Source organism: Falco naumanni, chromosome 5, assembly GCF_017639655.2.
Source record: "Falco naumanni isolate bFalNau1 chromosome 5, bFalNau1.pat, whole genome shotgun sequence".
Classification (NCBI taxonomy): Eukaryota; Metazoa; Chordata; class Aves; order Falconiformes; family Falconidae; genus Falco; species Falco naumanni.
In genome coordinates this window covers 44480733-44506560 of record NC_054058.1, presented here as the reverse complement: position 1 = coordinate 44506560, position 25828 = coordinate 44480733, and the positions used below count along the sequence as shown (strand labels likewise).

At 42.4% G+C, this 25828-nt stretch overlaps 1 long non-coding RNA gene across 1 annotated transcript in view; it reads left to right on the top strand.

The window, feature by feature from the left end:
* LOC121089150 overlaps positions 1 to 25828 on the top strand; it is a 118425-nt gene that overhangs the window by 41709 nt on the left and 50888 nt on the right. The window contains exon 6 of the long non-coding RNA XR_005828141.1: positions 8052 to 8138. This is a non-coding gene — a long non-coding RNA (uncharacterized LOC121089150). The remainder of the gene's footprint in view (positions 1 to 8051; positions 8139 to 25828) is intronic.

Sequence of the window (25828 nt, the reverse complement as noted above, 5' to 3'; positions counted from 1 at the left end):
GATGAAACTAGAAATTCACAAACCTTTATGCACAATTGAAAGTGGGCTTAAGACAACCTGTTGTCTGCCTACGATATGAACAGCTGTTTGTAGGAAAATTTTCCACATAGGTCATGCAGAAAAAGAGTGAGGTGTTGACAGCCTGACGGATGAGTTTGGCTGGCATGGTGCCTATCCAGTTGTACAACTAACACTTTCATGTACAGTAAATATCTCACACATTCATGTAATATAATGTAGCACGCCTTCTAAAGTTATAAACTCAAAACACAAGATCACCTGAGTTCCTAAAGAACAAGCCGCTCTTCTCCTAAATGCTCTACTGGGAAAAAAAGCAGTGAAAGTTCAAATTAAACTTATGAAAAGCTCTTTACGTGGAAGGTTGCAGCTGTTAATACGCAGAAAGGATCATGCTGCTGTGCGCACAGAGCTGAAAGATAAGCAAAGGTCCCATTGCTATGTAGAACTGCTCCCTGTTTCTCAGCCAGGAGCAGTGCTGCTTCCTTTCAGAATATTGGGGGCCCTTATGTAAGCAAAATGATGCTAAACACTCAGCCAAACACGGACACATACACAGAGTCTCATCATTGTTTCAATTAGTTGGCACCGACTGGTATCTAAAATCCCAGAAATCTCATCCTTTGGCTTTGTACAGGGAACTTAGTGTTGCTGCAGTACAAATTAAAAAAAATCTTCAAGCCACAATTTATATGAAGGAAAATAAAGATGTTTTCTTCTTTAGTTTTTACTTCCCAAAAGACAAATACCTGTCTGTTTTCTGCTAAACCTTTCCTTGACATTTCCTTTCAAAAGAAATGGATTACACCCCACCATGGTAGACACTTGATCTGTTGGCCAGGCTGGTCTGTTAGGGTATGGAACTAAAAACATGCATTTTGTTTTAAGTCCTGCTACTAGGTGGCTCAGTGGCCATGTACAAGTCATCTAACTTCCACAAAGAGCCTGTGCATACCACGGCAGGTACCTGCAGCTTGCTGGTTTAACCTTGGGCTGGAAGTGAATTTGGGAAAGCTTTGTTCTGTGCTTGTCTGCCAGCGACAGAAAAAGAATTGAGTTCCTTAACTTCTCCATTCCCCTCTTGCTGTAATTTGAAGTTGCTGTTATATTTATTATTTACTTGCTGTTGCAAACTATTGTGAGGCATCTGCAAGGTGAATGTGCTACTGAACAGACTGCTCTCTTACTGAGTTGAACAGCTGATATGTGACTGTCACCACCAGCCTGGCAAATACAAAATCAGTACAAGAGAATTCTCCTCTCCTGTCTCTTTACCATATAGGATAGGAGTCTTCATTATCCTAATTATTATTTAATAATGCATTATTCATATGTATACTTAATACACATTAAGCAAGCCTTTGGGATCTGTCTGGCAGAGAGATCTGTTCTCAGAGGGGTTTCACCCCTATTTTTTATTGCAAGGATAGGACAGCACATGCACTTAGTTTAACTCCACAGCAGAGGCAGCTGGGGATGTGTAACCCCCCTTCCCTGGCCTGGGGGAGCCTGCAGTGGCACGTGCAGGGTGAAAGGTTTTTCTAGGTGCTCTACCTTGTTCTGCCCCAGGCCCTTCTAGGAGTCTTTCTGCTCCTAGAAAGAGCCTGTTTGCTGTGTTACACTGGTAGAAGGTAAAGTGATCTGGTATCTGCCTAATCTCTGTAGCCATGTAAGGCAAAGAAGAGTGAGATCTGTCTTCGTTGTACAGACGTGAAAATGGACAAGGATGTTGCCAAAGGCTTCAAGGTGTATCTGTGATGGATCCGGCACAGAGTTACATCTATCAGGCATATTCTTGCAACACTCCTGCCTGAAAGTACACAAGAAAAAGTCAAAGTAATTTTGACATCAATACTTTTAATAAGAAATTGACAGCAATGGCCTCTGCCATGTTGGAGGTTATGTCGTGTTTTGATTACACAGCTCTGCCAAGCCTGAATATTTTTTTTTTTCTTGACTAACTCTGTTCTCCTTGGGTTCTTATGGGAAACCCTTCCTGAATGCTAGCTCTGCAGAGACATCAATATTTTTCTACTTCTTTTGACTACTAGAAATTCCATACTGTGCTCACAGTCACAGTCAGCTGGTAGGTTGGCTACTATGTTAGCTAATTAGCTAGTTAATTAGGGTGTTGTTGTAGGAGTACAGCAGGGAGTATTTATTTCTGTAGAGGTGTTTCTAAGCTACACATACAATCATTAACTGTTTTATTTTAGTCCCAACTGCAGAGAAAAGAGCAGGGGAGCTGTTAATTTTTGGCTTTGTAACAATGCTTTATTTCACTGCCCTACTTATAAATAGCCAATATTTAAAAATATAGCAGAAACCCATCTTCGCCGCAGAAACAAATGGAAAACACTGACAGTACAGACTACAAAAATGATGACACAGAAAGTGTGTCATGAAACTGGAGAAGAGCTCTCCAAACACTGATTTTTAATTATGAATCTTTCCTTCTGCAATATGCTGTGGCTCAGTGAATGCCCCGGAACCAAAGCTCTGAGCTCGCTAAAGCTTATGCTGATTGAAATCTAGCATCATTCAAATACAAAGAAGTCATTCTTGAGTCAACCATGCCCCACCAGATTTTTTACTGGCTTGACAAACTGTTCAAATTAAACTGATGCTGTGTTCTGTGTATATACAAATCCTGCAGTTCCAGCCAAGGTTGCTAAGTCTCACATGTGATGAGCTGAAACAAAATGTAAATTCTGAGTCCGCAGGGAACGTTATGGGTTTTGAGCAAATGAGGCACGTTGCCACAATTGCCTTATTAATGTGTGTCACTAAATTCCACCAGTGCCCACAAAAGCTGAGCAAACATGAATTAAGAGTGGCTGAGCAGGGCAACTGGTGCTTTCGCTGCCTGCTAATTGGCCGTAAGCATACTCTCGCAGACTCCTCACCTGCCTCCCTGCTCGATACAAACTGCGCAGCTTCTATCCCCAGTGGCATGCTTTTAAATGGTTTCCAAAGCAATCTTCCTTGGTGACTCGGACTGCGGAGAGCAGGTTTAATCTTCCCTGGTATGCTGAATGACTGCTTCAGCTAGGGTACTGGGCAGAGCTGCTTGCTGGTGAGTGTTTCTGAAGAGGAGGCGCAGTACTAAGCCATGCAGGTAAAGCTAAATGGGCTCTCAGACGGCAACCTTGGTAATAGAGCAGACATACAGAGCTAAAATGCAATGGATATTGTAGCAATTCTTTTTTATCAAATCTTCCTTTTATTGAAGGAAGACAAAACTGCTATAAAGAAAAGAGTACAATCCTTAATTATCTATATAGCTATATTCATAAGGCATATGAAACATCAAAAAAAAGAAGAGACAGCTTAGAGACTGCTGTCTACCACAGATCTGCAGTAATACTGTAACTTAATTTACATTGACAGTACTTTTGGATTAGTTTGCAAATAAAACAACTGCAATGAAAGATTTGGTGTATAGTATAAACTAGGAATATAGTATAAACTTGACATAGGACTGAAGAAGTAGGTGACAGTTCATAAATACAATATGTCCTGTAGTAGAGGTCAGCTATTTTATGCATACTGAGTAATACTAACCAATCCTAAAACATGAGGAAACATCCAGTTTAGAAGATTTACCCCATAAGATGTCGTCACCTGTTAGGTCAGATCCTTTTGATAACGTTACAAGAACAGATCTATTTTTACCCAGCTCTGTTCAAATATCATTCAACTAGCTCTGCAAGTGCTTTGGTCCAAAGCCTGAATGAACAGGTGTAAGAACATTATCTGACCAAATATGAACTCATGTATTTTATATATTGTACATGCTCACACTTTTATTTATAAAATGAGTTCACTCTCCCTGGCATTTTCTTGCACTGTTTCTGTTTCGACTGTTGAAATCTGAAATGAAAGAAAACAGCACCCAGTATCTTCTAAATTTTCATGTTGAACTAGCAGAAGTAAAAATGAAGTCAAAGATGAAAGGTTTTTTCCTTGTTGCTGATTTAGTGAAGGCGCATAAAGTTTAGTTTAGTTTCCTATTACTTCAGGAGTAAACCAAAATAATTCTTCACAAGTTCTTCGTTTTTTCTATGTTGCATCTTATGTTTTGTTTTTTTTTGTTTTTTTAATTTAAAGTTTTTACCTACCAAAACTACAGAGAGATATCATAAAACTTTTAAATTCTCTTTAACGTACTTTCCCAAGAGAAAATAGAATACAAGCTTCACGTTTTTAAGGATACTGTTTGGGGGGTTATGTGTTTGTTTACTTTTCAACAAAGGCTTTGGAAGGAAACGCTTAAAACATTATGGCTCTGCAGTCTGTAAGGATCTTCATGTATGGTCTTTATTTAATGAAAACCTGGGAATTTCACATACGTGTCTATATGCATACTCTTCTTTTCCTGCGTGACTTAGGGTTTCTAAAGCTACTAGCAACTGAAAGTTCATGGTAAGGTACAAAGAAATTACATATAGATAAAATGCAAACCCAACAAACAAACAAATATATTGGAAATGTCAGGTCATGTAACTTTTAGACATACTAAAGCCAAATGTCTGTCTTTAAACATGTACATTTAAACATGTTTTTTACAAGGATTTGATAGCAGAATGCCAGTATAACTGGCAAGCAGGCTCTGCTGCTTGTTTGCAGGTGGCTCATAGCTACCACATATGTAAAGATGGAATTTTTGGCAAGCATCTTTAGCAAAGTCTCTGTGTTAAAAGCTGAAGCTGACCACCCTTTTTATTTAACCAGGGCCAATATTTTTCACTGAAGCAAAGTTAAAATTAGTGGATCTCATGGATACTTACTCAAGCCAATAATCTAAATGAAAGCACTATGCCTGTATATATGTAAGATCCCTGGAGAGGCAAATAGCACTGTTATGTTGTTAAGGCTGAGCAGCATGTCCCAGTATGACTCCTTGTACTCACTTCCTTGTAACTTTGAGAAGTTTTAACAGTTTTTGCTGCACTTTTCCATAGCTGATGTCTGCTTGAGGTGGAAAACTGACAAATAGCAGCCAAGTGATCAAGCCATTCCTGAAAGGAAGGTTAAGGGAAGATTATGTTGCTTTATTCCTTTAACAATATTCTTGAAACCTTGTTTCTGTGGTGTTGTGGTTTGGAGTTGGGGGGAATGAGGACAGGAGTGGGAGACAGCTGGATGACAAACAGGAGGGAGGCATGGAGGTGGTGCAAGAAGAGGTAGGGAGTGAGGAAGGAAGCTGAGGCTGGAGAGAAAAACAACAGCTGGGACTTAGTTGGGCAAAAAGGAAGACAGCTAGCCTTGGGGATGTAGAGGAGAGTTCACATGCTGAGGTCAAGGATGGAATCTGCTTGGGAGAAACACTGAAAGAGAGGCAGATTGGTCAGGCTTGTTGAAGACAAGGCAGGAGTGAGGTAACTGGTAACACATCTGAGCCAGAAACTGGGAGGGTATGTCAGCCTAGGAGTTGTTGGGAAGCTAATATTCAAGCAGTGACCTTGGAGGGAAGGCAAAGGGGAGAGAGCTGAGACTGGCTTAGCCAGGACAGTGGGACTCGTATAAGAGGCTTGCTGGAGAAAGAGGAGGGGACAGGTGGACAGGCAAAAGGCATGGGCCTCTGACTGGGAACTGCTGTTACAGGAACCCTTATGCACGGATAGGGACAGATAGAAAGAACTGGGCATTGTGAATAAAATCCAAAAAGAGTGGGTGGGAGTTTTACCTGTCAGAACACATTCTTCTTCTGTGACAGAACCTGCTATTCCTGAATTACCTTTCCCATCAGCCAATAATGGTAGTAAATGCTACCTGACAAAGTAAATGCCTTGCAACCTCTTCTTGCTGGTTCAGTGACAGGAAGGCAGCTTCTCTGGCTCAGGGACAGAGATCTGTGCTTTGAGTCCAGAAGTTTTGGCTTGCATGGCAGGCATCTGTGATAGGCACGCAGCAGTTGGTGTAGTGATTTGGTGTGGCATTTCTGTTCCTTTCAGGCTGTGATTTGACAACAGTCTAGGAAATCATACACAAAATGGTACCTTTGAGACTACAAGAGCAAATGCCTTAGAGTTAGTAAGCAGCTACAAGAGTCTGCTCTGAAATTAGTGATTAATTTTCTAATGCACTTTTTTCTCTTGTGCATACCTATTGAATTTTTTCCATAATACTCCTGTGACATGATGGGACCTTTGTATCCTCTCCTTGTTACTGATACGCCCAGAAGCTGATATCTCAGAGTACTCAGTGTTTAGTACTGCAGATACTCCAAGTAGAGCATCCACATAAATCAACTGCAAGCTGACTCTTCAGCTCTGCTGCAAATTAGAACCCACAATCTCAAGCCACATATGGGAGGATGAGGAATATGCAGTTGTTAAAAAAACAGTGAAAAGTGTGATTTAAATGGCTTGGCTGGCACTGCAGAAGAACTCCATGATAAAAAGACACATTCCTTTGCTTTCATTGTGATACCTTCTGTTTTCTTCACGTTCACCTTCAATCCCTTGCCAATTCTTGCAACAAATGATACAGAGGGAAAAAGAGTGTCCAGAAAGAGTAGCCTTCATCACTACATTGTCTGGATTTTGTCCCAGAGGAAAGCTGTGTAGTAAACAGGGTAAGGCAAGGGCCCCAAAAAACTGGCGTGTAATAATATCTTTTAAGACCTTAACTCAGTGTACATAGGTAATCCTACATCATGTCACAAACTCAGGTGCTTTTGAGGCTTGGAAGATACTTAGAAAAACAGGCTTAGCATTTTGGCTTCAGAGTTTTGTGATAAGCAGGCCATATCCTATAATGTATGCTGTGATGCTACTGCTGCTGGAAGATTGGAGCAAAAAATAATGATGTGAGTCTCTGCTTTTATTTTGCAAGTGCATTTTAAAATGCAGATATACTCAGAAAAATGACTGCACCTAACATCAGAGTTTTCTATATTTATAGCTGTTACTTTCATCTCAAATGTGTTCAATTTACCCAGCCTAACGACTACTGTAATCCAGCAAATTCCACCTGGGCCCTACAAAATTAAGCAATATTCTTATAGGACCATTCCAAGCTGGACTGTGTAAGGGTGGACAAGGGCTGGTAGAGTGTTAATTTGTGTATTTGCTCCCATGTTCCTGTGGGGGTCTGGATTGTCCATGTGCCATCTGTGACTCTTTTGACCTGATGTGCCACATGTGGCTGGGTTGGTACATGAATAGGAATGGTGGTTTGGCTCAGCACCTGAAGAAAGTGTGTTTTTCCTCAGCACATTCCCAAGTCGCACTCCAGTGGGCAATACACTCCTGCCTATGGCAAGATACCAGCTGTTGGCTTTGTCCTATAACTTAATGCAATGGGAGGATCAGCCGCCTCTCCCAGCCTGTTCTTGTGGACTTTAGGTCCAGCTTAAGTCCTGCAGTCAGAATTGTGGCAGTTGGCCTGTTAGTGTAGGCAGAAGTCTAGAAATAAGTTTTCTCCCCTCCAGCTGCTGATCTCTGCTGCTGCACCAAAAGCAATGCATTGCTAATGTTGTTAAGTTAGAAAAGAACCCCTGAATACCCTGAAAGCAGACAAGCAGAATAATCAGGTATGCATGGCATTTTAGAGTCACTTCAGTGCCTATAATTATGATTTAGAAGAGAAACACCTGAGGGAAAGTCATTAAGAAATTACAGTTATGTAGATAAATGTCATACTTTATTTTTAAACATAAAAGTGCAACACATACCAAAGATGTGCTAAATTGCTATATTAGAATGGCCAACACTGTGTCTGCTCAGGGCAGGAAGGTACAGAGAATTTTTTCAGTAGTTAATTTGCAGAAGTTTTGTATTATCAAATTTGAATGTAGAAGGGAATTATTTTTAAGAGGCAGATCAGAGATGGGGGACTGAGTCACAGGAGTAAGAGGTCCCAAGAGAGGAGGAGGAAGAGTGGCTGTGGAGTATAAAAACCTTAGGAGAGTGAACTCAGGGATTTTACTCTTTTCTGATTTATGGACATTCTGCCTTTTCTCCGTCGGAGATGTGGACCCATGGCTGGTGTTTCGGAGACTACTAACAATAGGCTTGTCTTTACAGCTACCTTCCTCAGACTCTCCAGCAGTGGCCCATAAAGTTCCTGGGATCTGTAGCCCTTCTTGAAAATGACTGTTTTGCATAAAGAGGGTAAGTGGTTAATGTTAACAGCAGCACCTTGCTTTGGGTGGAGGCACCTAAGCCAGGTATCAAAACAACATTCTGTCCTGAAGGAAAGAAAATGGCCTTCACTTTTTCCTCCCCTGCCTGCAGGTACTGCATTTCAGGCCAGTGTTTCGATACCGCTTTGGGACGCATGAAGCATATAGGTTAAAACATATTGCCAAGGTATATTTTATATCGTAAGAATGAGAAAACTTAGAGCCAGAGTTGCTTTAATAAAGCGATACCAGATACAGAATTACCTCTGTTATCTTCCACTGAAGTCCCTGCACCGGGAGGGATTTGATCATTTGCCTAGAAGGTGTTTCCTCTGTAATTGTTTTCCATTGAACTTTTGGGTGGGAATTTACCCTACTGATGTGTTTTTATGCCAGATGCCACATGAAATTTGTAGAAGACAAACACCTGTATCCTTAACAGGGCTGGCTACTGCTTCACCCCTCTTCCTGTCACTGACGTGTGATCCTTGCTTTGCTTGTGTCTTTCCATGGTTTAAGAAAGATCTCTCTCTTAAGAAAGACAATGAACAAAGACCACACTTTAGAAAAACAGATAAACAAATAAACAGGTACTCAGGGGAGGGCAGTGATATTTCTTCCTTTAGCTATTGTTTTAGTATTTTCTTCCTTATTGACAATGTTACCCCATAAGCAGCTTGTAGGAATGAGACTTAGGATGTCCCGCAGGCATTCTGCCTGACTACGTGAAGAATGTTCACTATCAGTCAAATGGTTCAAAATAAAAGGAAAACTTGTACTGAACCTCATTAGTGTATAATAAAATGGACTAGCTTGTTACCTTGGAGATACAGACCACTCTGCCCTGTAATAGAGAACATCTGCAAAACAAAGAAAGCGAAAAATGATGTGCTTGTCAGAGCAGCGGTGTATTTGCCATAACCAGAACTGCTCTGAGGCAGCGGTGCCTGTGCTTTCAGCCTGGGGAGTCACATAGCTTCTGATAGGTATGTGATAAGGAAAGGTGTGGCCCTTCCTCCGACAGATAAGTGGCTGTGTATATGTCATATTCTCAAAATCTGCCTGCCCTGTTGTCTGGCTGATTTGACACGTCCAGATACGTGTCAAATGAGTCATCTCACTGGAGGCTGTGTGTGTGTCCTGTTATGCGGCTTATGCAGGTTTGCTCTGTCCTGTGACACCGCACGGTGTGTCATATGGTCAGAGGTTGCACATCTATTCTGGCAGATGTGCATACACAGTCCCACCTTACGTCTTCCTTATGGTGGTGGGACCTGCCTTTAGGCTACAGATGAGATGAAGGCAAGTGGTGGAAGGACTGTGAGGCTCTTACAAGAAGTGGTTGGTGCAGGCTGCCCTAGTAATCACCTAGTATGTGGCTTGCTGCCTGTCCACATTTTAGGGATGCTCTGGAAGATGGGGTTAAGACTGGGCTGTGGCCTGGATGAACCGCTTGGCGTGCTGCATTCAGTTTATGAGCTCACCACCCCTGCCCTAAAAACACTGACTCACTAGCTAGAATGTCATCCATTAGTGTAATTAAGAAGTAAAAAGAAATGAAGCAAAGCTAATGAGCCCTCTTTAATAATCTCAGTGGATATTTCTAAATCAGAAACATAGGAAAAAATTCATTTTAGAATAATTAGACTTTAATTCATTGAAGTTTCAGAAGTGACTAGGTTTTAGAAGTGTACCAAGCTGGGTTTAACCAGATTCCAAATTCCAAAGCAGAGGTCATGACTTGTTATCGAACACATAAAGTCTCAACATTTTTTCTCATGTTAGGAGTGCAAACAGATGTTTTGAAGGAGTAATACATTCAAGTTGTTTTGTAAGCAGGAGACTGGAAAGGGAATGCCTGTCTGGTTTTGCTTTGCATCTTCAAAAGGAAGGAAGGCAGGCCAGCAAAGGGAACAACATTCAGATTTTCCTGAAATGAGGACTGACCATGAGTAGGAAAACCAGGGTATATATGTTACTTTCCTAGTTTCCTCTTCCATACTTTTCCCCAGGCTTCTGCATGCATACGTAAGTAGCCTGCTTTTTACTGATTGAAATGCCAAATTTCACTTTGTTGTTACACAAAAAGGCTACAAGTATACCAAAACCTGAAAAGCATAAAGGGTTTGTGCTGATGTGTGGGTGCTGGACTCCTGATTTTATCTGAACCATGTTGGAAAATAATGTATCAGAAACTAGGAAAGGCATTCTTTTTTAGTACAGTTCAGCATGAAACCTCACCAGCAGACAGGTTCAGCTGGGAAAGGGAGTATCACCCAGAGCCAGCGTTGGCTAGGATAGCCTGACCTGTAGTCCTGGAAAGGCTTCAGGCTGTTATCCCTTCCCCCAAACTGTGGGTCCATTCGGTAGCTGAGGATGGCTCAGTCTAGGACTGTGTCTACTGTGACAGTAACTATATTAAGGATAAAGTGCTTGAATTTGTGGAACTGCCTGCTTAAATGTGATTAACTCTAGGAATGATTGGATGGGTTTGCATGAAATAAAAATGGCAAGAAACTTTGTAAACGAGTCAGTTCCCTTTTTTATTTTATTACTAAGTGTACATCTCTGGACTTCCGATTCTGCTTGGGAGGAAAGGCTGAAAAGCCAGGTGTTTTTTAGGCTGTCCAGTGTTATTGGCATGGGGTACCTTGGGGTGGGGATCTGCTGGCATACTGCTTCCAAAAGGGTCTGCTGATTTTCTTGGCTGCATGGTGCTGCTTCCTCCCTTGTGTGGACTCCAGTGCTTAGCTGCCTGTATGCTGATTCAACTCACTGAAGCAGCAGAAAAAAATCTGCTTTTTCTATTTTATTTTTTAGAATAGTGTTCTGCCTCTTCAGTAGGATAAATTGGTTTATTGAAAGGCAGCACAAGGTGAGAAGGAAGACCAGATGACTGAGAACGGTATGGGAAAGAGCTGGGCCCCCCTCCTCTGGTTGCTGTATAATGTTGAATGTATACTCAGCTTGCCTTGTCTTGGGAACTGTCCTATAAGTATGATCTGTGTGAATTTAAATACCTTGTATGTTGATGTGAAGAGGGTGGTTCTTATTGGTTCTCCTGAAAACTGCCATGTGCCGAACTGCACGTGTGGCTTTTCCCTCAGTCCCTTGGGTCCGTGAGGACTTACCCGGGTTAGCAGAAACCCTTATAATACCATGTGTGTGGATGGAGAAGGGGATGTGGGTTGAACAGGATTATTTTGACAGACCTGAGCGCAGAGCATGTGCAGCTAAGCAGGCAGGAAGGAATGGGAGCCTCAGTGCGGGGATAGAGAGGTGAGAGCAGGAACCTTTTCACCAGAGCATTAGCTTTGATCAGAGCCCAAACTTTTGTAGACAGACAAAGGTGACGTAATATTCCCGGGAGCTGGAAATTACTTCACCTTAAACACTCCTCTGAGTTTGACTCACAGAGAAGATGAGGGAAATATATATTGAAAACATTAGGGGGAGGATTTGCATTTTATCACTTATTTTATTTAAAAGCCATAAATACAAAGCTTATTTCTGGCACTTCAGAAAATCAGTTGGCTTCCATAATGTCGCAGGAGTGGTGTAGGAGACTGCCTCTGGGCATCTGTTCAGTAGAAGTAAGCATTAGCGTTAGAGATTAAAAATCATGGTATCCTTTCCTAAAAGGCCTATTTTAAGAGCTTAATAGGTATTGCTGTGCGATGGCTTCAAGGGACCACCACCATAAAAAGCAAGGAATCCTTGTATCAGCTGAACCTGGGGATGGAGGGCTGGCCCAGCAGGCTAGGTAGGTGTCAGTGCTCTCCCCTTCCTGAGAAACAGGTACAAGCAGTGCTGTGGAAGCAGAGCAGTCTGTGGCAGTGTGCTCTGGCAGGCGGTTTGTGGCTTGTAAGGATGCTGCTCCCTAGCTCTGCAGGAGGATGGCCATCGGTGGCTAATGCTGGGCATTAAGTGGCAAAGGAACCTGATAGTTCACCTGAACTTTCACACAAGACAAGGGATAATAAGTGATTTCTTTGTATTTCTGCTCATTTAAAGTGGTATGTGTATGTATGTATGTGTGTAAAGTGTAGGTATGGCAAAATGCTAAAAAGTTGAACTTTATCAATAATACCTCCCCCTCTAGCACAGATACGTCTTCAGCTTTTTCTGTAGAAGTGGGAAGTAGGGCTGATGGGCGCAGTCAGGGCTGTGGCAACAACCCTCAACTGTGGAGTGTTTTAGAGGAAAGCAACGGAGCTGGCTGCAGCGCTGACAGGTTAATTTCCACCCTTTGGAAAGAATCACTGACTTCCCCTCTGTCTTTGGGCCAGGAAGAAGTACCTAGAACAATGAGATTAGAAACAGATGGAACCACTGTTATGTTGGGAGTTGGAAATCCTGGGGTTTTTTTTAGAGTTTTAGGAAGAGGAAACAAATTTGTTTTCCAAGTTTGTTGCACATGTGAGGTTGTGGTGCTATGTACAGCTGATGCATATAATCCTTTCCCAAATACTATAGACATTAGCAACAGCTCTCCAGTAACTGAAAGAGGATACAACTTTGGCAAGAATGTCAAGCATTTGTAGGAGCAGATAGTTTGAAAACACAACAGCTTTGCCTTGCCAGGTGGCTAAGTTTGCTTGAATGCATTGACAGGAGACTAAAGCAGTATGATGCACTGCATAGATTGTTCCAGTTACCAGATGGGACTGGTTGGTACTGGCTGAGCAGACTGGGCTGTTATTGCACCTTTCCTCTGACCAACTTTTACCTTCATCATCCTATTCTTCCTTTATGTATAAATAGCAAGAAATGGCTCCCTTTAACAGCTCCTTTCCACCTCTTACCTGTGCTCTGCAATACTGTGATCTTGCAATGACCACGAAGCCACTGCACTATGGCGCAGGTGCTACCATCTGTCAATAAAATCAGAAGAGTGGAGCAGCAAGAACCTAACAGCAGGATAGGACATGGAGATGAGGCTTGGAAAAGCTGTCCAGCAGGAAGCGGAACAAGGGGAGTAAGTCTGACAGCTTGAAGGGGAAGAGAAGCAGGGCCACTTGACATCAGAGGCACTGCTAATTGCAGTGGAATTGCTAACAGTGGAAACAGCCTCTGGACTTTGGTGCAGTCAGGAAGAAAAAGGTGTTGAGGAACATGCAAGCAGGCAAGGAAGATGCATCCACTTCCTTGTCTTTACCTCTTTTGGCCTGACTGTTGTGTATGCAGAAATCTGCACAGCTTTGTTCCTTTATTGGAGGTGTCTAGGAGAGCAATGGAGAGGCAGTGCCACAACGAAAAATGCTCCGTGTCATGTTCAGAATAGGCAGTTCAATTCCTTTTGGGGAAAAAACCTTTTTCTGCCATCGTGCATATCAACTGGGCCCTTGTTCATCCTCTGTCTTTGCATAGTTCTTTTAATGCAAGTAGCAAAGTGTGTACAAAACACTGTTGCTGGGTTAGTGGGCTCAGAGAGAGATTGGGTGGGGAGATGAATTGAAACAGCAACGACTAGTGCACCAAAATAATCTCGGAAGAGCGAGGCAGCAAGTGTCAGTTAAGCTGATGGTGGAAGTATCCACCCATGACAGATAACTGGAGGAGAAAGAGAGGAACAGCAGAAAAAACTGAGGAATGCTTGTCCGGGGCAGTGGCTGTCGAAGTGAATCCTGACATCCAAATTTCTTATGGGCCATATCTTCCACAGTATAATACTGGCTGAGTGTCAGCAGGGAATAAAGTATTAATATTACAACTTCTTTTCAACTTCTGGTAATCTCAGTATCTTCTTTGTATTGATAGGGTTTGCATGCATGACCTAGTGGACTGCCTAACAGCCAAGTTCTTCCTTCATCTGCACTAGATTTTTACTAACAGACGTATGGCCTGCCAGCCCTCCATAGCATACTGCTGACCAATGCCACTGAACTGGGCCTTCTGCAATAGTGACTGCATTGAGCTTGATTCCTGTTTCTAGCCTTTTATTTTATTTTATTTTATTATTTTATTTTATTTATTTCATTGGTTTTCAAATCAGTTGAAGAAAATGCCTGCAGGTTTGTCATTGCACAGTCAGGGTACTCCAAATGCAGTGACCTGAGGCTCACTGATAGCAGTGAGGAATCAAACCCATTGTTCATTTCTCTTGGGAGAAAGACACAGCAGAGGAATATATGTGTGAGGGGAGAGGGATAACGAGGGGGGAAAGGACAAAACAACAGTTTAAGAAGTGTGTGCTGCCTTCAAATCATTGGAAACATCCTGCTCAGGTGGCATATGCATTTGACAAGGTCTGTGCTTGCAAATGCTGTAACTACCTGTGCGTATCAACTCAGTGTAATCTTTTGTGGGGTTAATAGCAGTAAATGATCAACTTAGATTTTCCAGATTGTGTGGAGGTTAAATTTCTTTATATCCCTTTGGGTGGAGGTAAAGCAAGTGCATAGCTTGGGCTGCGTGCTGTGACCTGTAACAGGATCTTGCTGGAATACACTAGCATGGGTGGCCTTCAGGAAGGCAGGCAGATGTTTATTGATATGAGAGGAGTGCAAGGGGGAGTAAAGGGAAGTTTAAAAATTAACAGAAAAAACCTCAGCTTTATCATTCCAAATAAGACCTTTCAGCTGTGACTATCAGTAAGAAAATGAAGAGCAGACCTGCATGAAGAGTGGGGACTCTGGAGCATCCTGAAATCTGAGCAAACAAGTTGGCGTGCCCTAAACTGCTATACACTTATACTACTAATATGCATAAGGTGGGTGTAGCACAACAGTCGTGCAATCCACTAATAACCGTGGGTGCTTGGAGGCATCACTTGGGTGGGCACGGTGGTGGCCCTGGGAGCAGTGTGTCTGGCAGTCACAGGTGAGGTGGCAGACGGATACATATCATCAGATGTTCCTTATTAAGGGCTAACAGAAACTGAAGGATTGGAGACAGGAGGCTGCTAAGGGCAGATCAGCTTTAGGGAAGTTTTGCTAAATGTAGAGTAACATCAATGTTTAAGAAACAAGGATTACAGGCCCTGGAGCAAGGCAGGGCAGGACAGGCTGTGTAGAGCCAGCAAACTCACTCGCTGACAGGGACTCTCTCAGTCTCCTCCCACCTCACACACCTTTGCTGTTGCAGCTGGTATCTCCATTTCACCCAACACCGGCAGGTTTCTCCTGGTCTGTGGCCCTCCGCAGGCTGCCGGTTTGCGTGCGCATTGCTTGTGGGCTGTGTTTGCCATGTGGGAGGTGCAGAGGGAAAAGCCCATGGGGTATGCATCTCCAAGACAGGGACTATGTGCTCCTTGTTTTCTGTGCACCCCCATCCTGTATGCCAGTCTCCCATGTCACTGGCCACCCTTTCCCCCCCACTGCTGTCAATGTCCTGCATTCCCCCTCTCACAACCGGTTGCTCTGTGAGCTCTTCCAGTTCCCTTGGCTTCTCCAGCAATGATGCTGTGCATCTCCCCCGCTGTCTTCTCCCTAAGCATTCTCTCCTTTCTTTTCTCCTAACCTGCAGTAGAAGTTGTCTCTTGGAGGATGGGCAAGACTTGCAATGCTGAGCTAGCAAGGCAGGGTGAGATGGAGATGGCATTAAGGATGGGGGTGTTAATGACTCCCTTGAAGAATCGTGGAAGTTCATGGTAACATGGAAGTGGTTGAAAAAAAGAAACTCAAATCAGCAGAAGTAGCCTCTGTTTTCTTGCTTTCTTTTCAAATTTTAAGCCAATAAGAATGAAATGTTCCTCTAAAAGGTGAGTATTGATCAGAAGTGATGTCCAAAAGTTGCAGCTTTATGTACAGACAGGCAGAGGGTTGCTGTTGAGCAGAGTACTAGGTCATGCTTTCCTTGCTTACAGTGTTTTGGATTTTCTTTACGTAGCTGGCAGATGCTCTTTACTTACACTCAGTTCTTAAAGTAAAGCCGGCTGCTTTCCATCTTGCTTAGAACTATCATTAACAAAAGCTTAGAAGCAGAGCAATTTTGATATGCCGTTAGAAGTTGTGCAAATCCCTTTTTTTTATGCGTAGGGAAGCTGAGGTACAGACAGGCTCAGTTGATCATGTAGCAAAACTAAAATGAAACATGAATTTCTGATTTCAGGTTTTCTGCTTGCCTTTTAGCTCATACTGCTGTTTCATAATGCTGATAACACTGATGTTATGGTTTTGGCTGGTTAGAGCTGAGGTATATACATTTTCTGTGGTTATTTCAACCTGGTGTATTTAACAAAGTTGTGTTGCTTGGACTACTCATGCCATGTAAGATTTGTATGGTTACTAATATTATAGGGAGTTTGTGTCCTTGTGCCCAGAATTTTACAGAGTGCTTTTTAGTCATTTGCAGACTATAGACTTTTTATCAGTATATGGTAAACCTCTTAAATAAAAATGTCTTAAGCAGCTAAGAGCATCAGAAAGAATCAGAGTTCTCAGGGGAAAAAGAGACATTATCCAAAATAATTATATCAGAAGCTAGAAGGAATAAGACTTAGAGAATCTTATTTAAAAGAATTTGTCACGTAAATCAAACCTACTGAACCTGCGTATACAGTCTGGATCCTTAGACAGAAAATGTATTTCAGTCAGCTGAAGTGCTGACAAAAATAATCATTGTGTTGAAGTTTCTTGTGCACTATGTGTCCTTAATTTCAAATAATTTTAATCAATATTTTTATTTCTGGAATGGAACTTTTATATAGTGTCTGTACTACTGTTTGCAATCAAGTCCTGCAATTGTGTTAGAATTCTTGATAATATCTATGGATTTCAGATTATATTATCTGAGAGTTATTAAGTCTGTGTGTAAGTGTCCTGTTCTTGATTTCAGTGAGGCTTCAGGATGGTACTTAGGCACATGTAACAGTTTAAAATGCTATTTAGACATCACAGTCAATATGGTGCTATATACACTTTTATGGAATCTCTGTTTCTTTATCAGGCATTCTGTGAGATGCGTACACCCTGTGTGTCTAGTAAGAGACAGCATCTAAGGAAAAGACATTTCTCTTCCTTAATACAATGAGAATAGCATCTGATAAGTATTAGAGAAGCTGTCTTCTAGTTCACAGAAATTAGAGGCAAGAAAGAACAGTTAGTTATTTCTGACAAAAGAGATTTGTCCTGAAATGCATTTTCTAGTGCTTCAGGACAGAATTCAAGTGGTTGGTAATACTATGCCTTTAGCAGAAGCTTCTTGTAGATTGATTTCTTCTGAAAATTCACAGTATTCTCATTATTTTAAGTAACTATGTAATTGTCATGTGCAATACATGGGATCTCAGAGCTGTCTCACAGGGACAAGATCAGTTTTCAGTTCTCCAAGTATACAGTGGTCCCACAGCTCAGACATCACGCTACCATTGTAATGGCCTTCAGAAAACATGTTTTATGTCAATTCATGTTGCAATTTAGATTATACAAAAGGGTAATTTTACAAAGTAGGGGACCCAGATGTTGAAATATCATTGGCTTTCAGAAAAAAGTTGTGAACATCATTTCCCTTTGTCCTTTTTTACAAACCTAAGTGTGGAGTTCATGTAGTTTTGCTTTCTTCCCCCATTGCTCATATGATCTCTTTCTGGTGTTAATCAGAACTATTGTTCTCACATGGGCTGGTCCTGCAGGGTGGTGAGTTGTTGATCAAATGGTGCATGCCATCTGCTTTAAAACATGTACAGTATTCCAGGGGTAACCAGGGTAAGTGCTCTAAAGCTGGTTTCCTGTTATCGTCTCTATGCCTGTCCAAATAAACAAAACTGAAAAAGAAAAATACTTGTTTTGATGGCTGGGTGTTGGAGTGCTTGTTTTTCTTTCACTGGGCATGATGAAACAGTATATTGTAGCCACCTTATTTTGCTTGGCTGTATTCCTTAGTTTCTCTTATGTGGATGCAAAATAATAAGAAAGGACTTGAGCCAGGTCATATTTGGAAACTTTTCATTTAAAACATGTCCCAGTGCACGGTTTTGCACCACACATTAGAAAACATGAATTACAACTAGTTGAGCTGTTTTGATATAGAGGTTCTATAGGAAATACTCTCACACTGAGTTTTCCTTGAGGTCTTGCATACCTTTTTGTCTTCCTTTTCTTTCAAGCATTGTTTTTACTCCGGTTGCTTTTGTTGAGCCGATTTTCAGTCCAACATAGAAATAGTTTGATGAGCACACTTGAGGGACAGGCAAACAGCCACTGGAGGGACAGGGCCTTCCTAAGTCAGCTTCACTGCTGGATCTGATGTGTTGTAAGACTGGGATCAACGTTGCAGTACCTGTATTTGTGTGGCTGTGCCAGGCTTTCTTATCCTTGTGGTATTTTAAGCGTCATTCTGTGTATTTCTTAAGTGCCATTGTCAACTGCTCCCAGCTTCCTATTCCTGCCCACGCAGTGCTTCTTCCATCGTGCTGTCGGATCTGTTTGGGCACTTGCACACTTAACAGGACTGGGAATGGATCCATCTGAAAATAACCATTTGTTTTGCTGGGTTGTTTTACAGATGGATCACCTCTCTGGTCAAGGTCATTGCTTGGTTGCTCAAACAGCTTGGCTGGCAACACGTAGGGGGAGCTAAGATGGAGAAGTTGTTCAAACCAGCTAAAATAGTGCTGCTGCCAGACATGAAACCCATCTCTTGTTGGTGTGCTGTGAGCTGCTTGTTTTACACCACGTGCATCTGATGGACCTAAGACATATCTTGCTGTCCTTTTGCCTAGATTATTCAGTCTTGCATAATGTTGACTGAAGAAAAAAAATCCTGGTTTATGTTTTTAAGAACCCCATTGTTTCATCTGCTCCCCTGAAGAACCATGGAATTTTTCAGAGTCCTATTGAATGAAAGGTAAAATGATGTCCGAAAGAATCAAGCCAGCTTCCCATGCTTGCTGTTACCGGTGGAATCCAGCCACAACTGACGAAGCAGCATTATTGGCAGGGGAGCTACTGGATGATACTGATGAATCTGCTTGGATGCAGTTTCTGAATCGTGCCAAGTGATAACATGCTGAGTGGCCATATTCTTCATTATTCCTTGGTTTCTTCTGTCCTGCTATTTTTTTTTTCACAGTAGGCAGAACTGAAGGGACTTCAGTAATAGCCTTTTGACACTAGAAGATATTTAAAACTGTAGGCTTGCATTCCTTCTGACCCCTAATAATTATTGGAGCTGAAGAAGGTGGTAGAGAGAGGGTATCTTCCAACATCAAAAATATGTTTTGTTATTCAGGTCTGTGGTAAGGAGTTTAAAAATGTGATTACAATTAGAAACTACAGAAATCGGGTTATGCTAAGGGGAAAGAATAAAAGATGCATTTTAGTACTTTACAGTAAATGGAATAGGAAAAGGGAAGATTGTCTCAAATTTGATTCCCTTCATTCCTCATCAAATAAGGTATAAGTATTAGAATTAATTAACATTTTCTCATTTTTGTCTTAAATGAAAACTTCTGAAACCAATATATCCAGCTGCACAAATTTCATGTAAAGATTTTTCCCTTGATCTCTGTTTAAATTTAGACTTCAGATATGACAAGTACAACAGTCATCCTTGAAGTACAGTTGTTTCTAGCAGTAAGAGACTATGCCAATACCAGAAAACCATTATTTTTCATATACTGTACTTGACATACAAAAACTCTCGGATTTCTTTTTTTTTACTTTAATGTTTTTAGACACCTTTATGTTTGATTGACTAAGAAAAAGATATCTATGCAGGTAACACTGCCCTCTGTCTATTGGCAGTCAATTAAATGAGGCATTCATAAGAAATTTTTAAACAGATGGTCTTAAGTGACTTCACAAGGACATGTACTTAACACTAGATACCTTTGCAGTTGCATCCACTACATCTGTTTATACTGTCATTGCATGAATGTGAGTCTTGTATTCGTGGGAGGGTTTGGCATTTGCAGTATGAGGGTCCTGTGCTCTTAAATTCTTAATACAATGCATTGGCTTCTCAGAAATAAGCTGACAAACTGAAAAGGGAGAAAAGTGGTTCATGCACAAGCTGGCAGATGGAAGGTACTCTCAGGCTGTAAAATTACTTATAGTAATCTTCTAGTGAAAATTTGTCTTTGAATACAGTTTTCCATCTTGTTTTGCAGACAGCATACAATATCTGTAACTTAACAACATTCCCATGTTTGAATATGGAAATGTTGTGTGGGACAGTATTAATGACCTTATTAAAGCAACAGCTGTATCATCTCCATGGTATCGTCTGCAGCCACAGGGTATTTTTCCTTCTAACCACCCTAAGAAAGGGCTATTTGCTATGTGCTTGTTCGGTTCAGCAGGCTATTTGTTGAAAATAGAAGTATTGACACAAGCAAGTTTTGCTAGAATGAACAAAATACCAGGATTCCTTCAAATGCGCACTTTTGGTTTTTTTTTTTAAATTAGGAACCAGTCAAATAGTTGGGTAAATGAAATTCTTCTGCACAATCTAGCCTGCCCCCAAAGCTGGTGGTGCTTTAAAGTACAGATCTCTCCTGCAATTCAATACTTTGAACTCTGAGGTTTCTGAGAAAAGAATGCTGGTTGTTTCCTACCAAACTGAAGGGAAGTTACAGCTTTAATGAGTGTGTCTGGATTACAGGATGTTACAAGAAAAGTCTAAGTAATTATAAATTCCCTTCTTCAGAGGCATCTTGGAAGATCTCTGAATAAAGATGTAGTTTGCAGCAGCTGCCGGAATTGTATTCCTCCTGTTCTGTGGTGGTTTTTTTTTTTTTTTTTTGCATTTCAGTTTGTAGAAATAGTAGATACTCAGTGTGCCTGATTGTCGCATAGCTATGTGAGGAGTTCTGCATATATGCAACTTCAAAACCAAATATGGATATTTATTAGTTGAACTCAATATATTCTGCAATACAGTTTAAGCCATGAAATAGCAGTGGCAATGCATTTTCCTCAGTAATATGAGGTGAACATCCTGTTTCTTTCCTAGAGTGAGCAGGCTGATTTTTATTTTAGCTTAGTGGCACCAATAAACAATATGGTGAAAAACTGTCCATTGTAAACAGTCTCTTCATGGTGACAGCCTATTTCTGTTCCTTTTTCGGCACAAATACTCTGACTTTGCCACCTTACTTCCTTTTCTTTATTTTCTTTTTTAACATCCCTCCAGTCTTATGGAGATAGATTTACAGGTAGTTCTTTCTGACTTCACATTTTCAAAATAAAAAGACATTTTGAACATTTTCATTTGCAGTACATTTATCGTATTAGATCCTTGTTAGACCCTTGATTTGGTGCTACAGCAGTGCAGGATCATGGAGTTACTTTTACAAAACCCAGGAAGGTCTGTTTCACAGGATAGTTTTGATTTCTGAAAAGCTTGTTTGGCAGTAAAATTAGAGGTCGCTTAAGGCTGTTGCTGTGCAGTGGTGCAGCACAGTGATATATCAGTTGCAACATTTCCTTAGACTAAGATTAATTTTTAGAACTACAGTTAACTTGAACGCAATAAAAATGATCAAAAGTCTCAAAAGCACAGTCAGTGATGAAAGGCTGAGAGGAGCTGCTTACCTTGCAGAAGAGAAGACTGAGGGGAAATATGATAACAGTCTTCAAATATGTGAAAGGTCACTGCAAAGAGAGAGAGGATGAACCTTTGTTTGTATCATACCTCTTGGCTTTTGAACCCAGTCCAGCAAGGTCACCAAATATAAGGTTTATATTATTACTAGTGCTGCTATGAAATTACAGGTACTGTTGTCAGTCCCTGAGCCAGTGGAACAATGGGTTTTTTTTGCCAGCTAAACCTGAAATATCTTCTGCAAGCAGTTGCCTTCTAAGTCAGCGAAGGCAGGAACGTCAGCCTGCTGCTTGGCTCGGCACTGAAGGCAGGTTCTGCTATCACACTCAGTCTTTTCCTTTCACCTTTCTCCTCTCTCACTGTGTTTTAGGAACCAGCTAGTGTCAGCTGCAGTTCAGGTTTTTTATGGTTAGTTACCCACTAGAATTTGGGCTGTTCAGTCTCAAAGTCTAGTTAACTTTTAGTGAAAAATGAGAGGAGAAAATAGTGTAGGACAGTACTGTGGCCATGGCCATAAGGTATAGGTTCAGATGCCATTGACAATTACCAGCTTGTGCTAGCACTCATTTGGTAACTTTCTGCCTGGAGAGATTGCAAAACTGCCCAAGTTTTGCACAGCTGATCAGTAGTAATCTTTTTTTATTGCTAAAGTAAAGAATGATACAACAGAGAGGGACTGATAACCTCTGCTCTTGTGCACAGGTGAGGAAAATCTTCCAGTTGGGGAGCACCCTCTAACATTGATTTTTCCTCGGGTTCAAGGAGGTAGAGGCGTTTACCTCTGCTTAAGCCTCCTGGCCCTCGTTCAGAGACCTAACAGTTTTTATTCTGGTGAAAAACTCTGACACAGTGGGTAAATTGGAGAGTACTGTAGGACTTACACCCTGACTCCCTTTTTACTGTTAGCTGTCCTTGCTAACCCTGAGGAGTCCTGGAGTTCAGCAGCCGAATAGCTGCAATAATGTGTTCAAAGTTTTAGGAGGGCTGGATTTTGTTGTTAGGTTTTGGGGTTTTTTTAAACCCAGTATTTTGAAAAAGATATTTTGAATGTTCCAAGAGAGCCTGAGAAATTTTTGGTTTTCCTTCCAGTATCCTTCTCCTGTATCCTCACTTTGAAATCGCAGACACCATCAGGTTGCCCACATATTTAACCCAGTGGGGCTTCTGACCAATTAGTCATTCAGTAGATGTCCAGCAGTATGACAGAGTTTCAGATCAGCAGGGTTTAGGAGAGGGGAAGTCTGCCATTATTAGAGGTATTTACAGAAAGAAGCAGTCATCCTTTCTTAAAATCCAAATGATTTCCCTGCAGTGGAAGAATAAGTTGCGATCCTACTGTAAGTCTTGTAGGCTATTTTTGGTGTTCAGACATCTGCCATAGATTTACTTATGGTTTCACAGTGAGCTTAAGGCCAAGATGCTGTTGAAAATAGTGGTCCTGCCCTGCAAATATATTGGTGAGTTTTCATGTGGATCATCCTGTTCTTCTGAGTTAGCGTCTGGCTGGATAAGCGCTACAGCTGCTGTAAGGGCAGGAGCAGGCAGGAAGAGAAGAGCCAATGACACCCGTGGAGGACACAGTGCATGGCTTGTCACAGCAGCTGAGTGTGAAACTTCAGGCTCGGGACGAGGCTTAAGTCAGGCAGCAGGATCTGTGCCAGCACTATGTACTTTGTCCAGTTCCTCCCTTGCACTGGCAGTGCTGTTTGTCCCCTTTGCCCAACACATTGTGAACTGTTTATTTCATAAGTTCTTGGGAACTTGTCCCCCTTGTATTTTTGGATTCTGGTTACCTAGACTAGATGAGTGAATGGCTTTACCGCCACTCGTCTCTTTGCTTTTGGATTAAGTTGAGGGGATGTGGAAAAATGGACAGACCACTTGAGAACGATATAGGGGTGTTGTCAGAACATGCAGGGAGGCAATGAGGAAGGCTAAGGTCTGTTTGGAATTAAATCTGGTGAAGGATGTCAAGGACAACAAGAAGGGCTTCTTCAAGTACATCAGTAGGAAAAGGATGACTAGGGGAAATGTGGGTCTGCTGCTGAATGAGGTGGGTGCGCTGGTGATGAAGGACATAGACAAGGTGGAACTACTGAATGCCTTTTTTGCTTCAGTCTTTACTGCCAAGGCCACCCCTCAGGTATCCCAGACCCTGAAGGCAAGAGAGGAAGTCTGGAGAAAGGAAGACTTTCCCTTGGTTGAGGAGGATCAGGTTAGAGATCACTTAACCAAACTTGGCACCCACAAATCCATGGGCCTCAATGGGATGCACCCCTAAGTGCTGAGGGAGCTGGCAGGTGTAATTGCTAAACCCCTCTCCATCATCTTTGAAAGGCCGTGGAGAACAGGAGAGGTGCCTGAGGACTGGAGGAAAGCCGGTGTCGCTCCAGCATTCAAAAAGTGCAAGGACTACCCAGGAAACTACAGGCCAGTCAGACTCACTTCCATCCCTGTGAAGGTGATGGAACAGCTCATCCTGGAGGTCTTCTCTAAGCATGTGGAGGAAAAGAAGGTTACCAGGAGTAATCAACATGGATTCACCAAGGGGAAATCATGCCTGACCAACCTAATAGCTTTCTATGATAAAATGACTGGCTGGGTAGATGAAGGGAGAGCAATGCATGTTGTCTACCTCGACGTCTGTCTCTCACAACACCCTCACAGGTAAGCTCAGGCAGCGTGGGTTAGGTGAGAGGACAGTGAGGTGGGCTGAGAACTGGCTGAGTGGCAGAGCTCAGAGGGTTGTGATCAGCCATGTACAGTCCAGCTGGAGGCCAGTAGCTAGTGGTGTTGCCTAAGGTCAGGACCGGGTCCAGTCCTGTTCGACTTAGTCGTCAATGGCCTGGCTGAAGGGACAGAGCGTGCCCTCAGCAGGTTTGCTGATGCTACAAAACTGGGAGCAGTGGCTGATACACCAGAAGGCTGCGCTGCCATTCAGAGAGACCTGGGCAGGCTGGAGAGTTGGGTGGGGAGGAACCTAATGACGTTCCACAAAGGCAAGTGTAGGGTCCTGCACCAGGGGAGGAATAACCCGGTGGACCAGCACAGGCTGGGGGTCTGACCTGCTGGGAGGCAGGTCTGGGGAGAAGGACCCGGGTGTTCTGGTGGACACCAAGCTGACCATGAGCCAGCAGCATGCCCTGGTGGCCAAGGAGGCCAATGGGACCCTGGGGGGCATTGGGGGGACTGTGGCCAGCAGGTCGAGGGAGTTTGTCCTCCCCCTCTGCTCTGCCCTGGTGAGGCTGCACCTGGAGTGCTGTGTCCAGTTCTGGGCTCCCCAGTTCAAGGGAGACAGGGAACTACTGGGAGGGTCCAGTGAAGGGCTACCAAGATGATGAGCATCTCCCTGATGAGGAAAGGCTGAGAGAGCTGGGCCTGTTCAGCCTGGAGACGTGACTGAGAGGGGATCTTACCAATGCCTACAAATGTCTTAAGGGTGAGCGTCAGGGGGATGGGGCCAGGCTCTTTTCAGTGGTGCCCAGCGACAGGACAAGGGGCAATGGGCACAAACTGAAACACAGGAAGCTCCTTCCGAATATGAGGAAGAACTTTACTTTGAGGGTGTCAGAGCACTGGGACAGGCTGCCCAGAGAGGCTGTGGGGTCTCCTTCTCTGGGGACATTCCAAACCTGCCTGGACATGACGCTGTGCAACCTGCTGCAGGTGAACCTGCTTTAGCAGGGGGCTGGCCTAGATGATCTCCAGAGGTCCCTTCCATCCCTGACCATTCTGTGTAATTCTGTGTGCGTCTCCTCTGTCAGCCTTGAAGAATTATGTTGTTTTTCAGAAATGAGTTTGCTTTGCCCTTGCTAATTCTCAGTACTGTGACATGCCAGTTGATTGAAGAGGTCTCCTGAATGGTCTTCTCTATCAGCATACTAGGTTTTTTTCCCTTGCTTTCACTCTTTCTGTTTTCTAGAGAGAGAGATCAGTGCATTAACAAAGGGCAGGAGTGGTGGGTCATCTCTGGCTTCATGCGAATCGTGTCTCCTCATCAATGTTTCTAGAGCTGACTTGATAGGATTATCTGATTGTCTTTGCTGACAGGAATCACATTAATTACAAGTGACTGAGCGATATAGTTCCACAGGTATCTATTGTCAGACTGGGCAATCATGTTAAGAAATCATCCAATTAACTGGAAGTGACTGGAGCGATTTATTTATTTATGGGTTGCTACTTCGATCT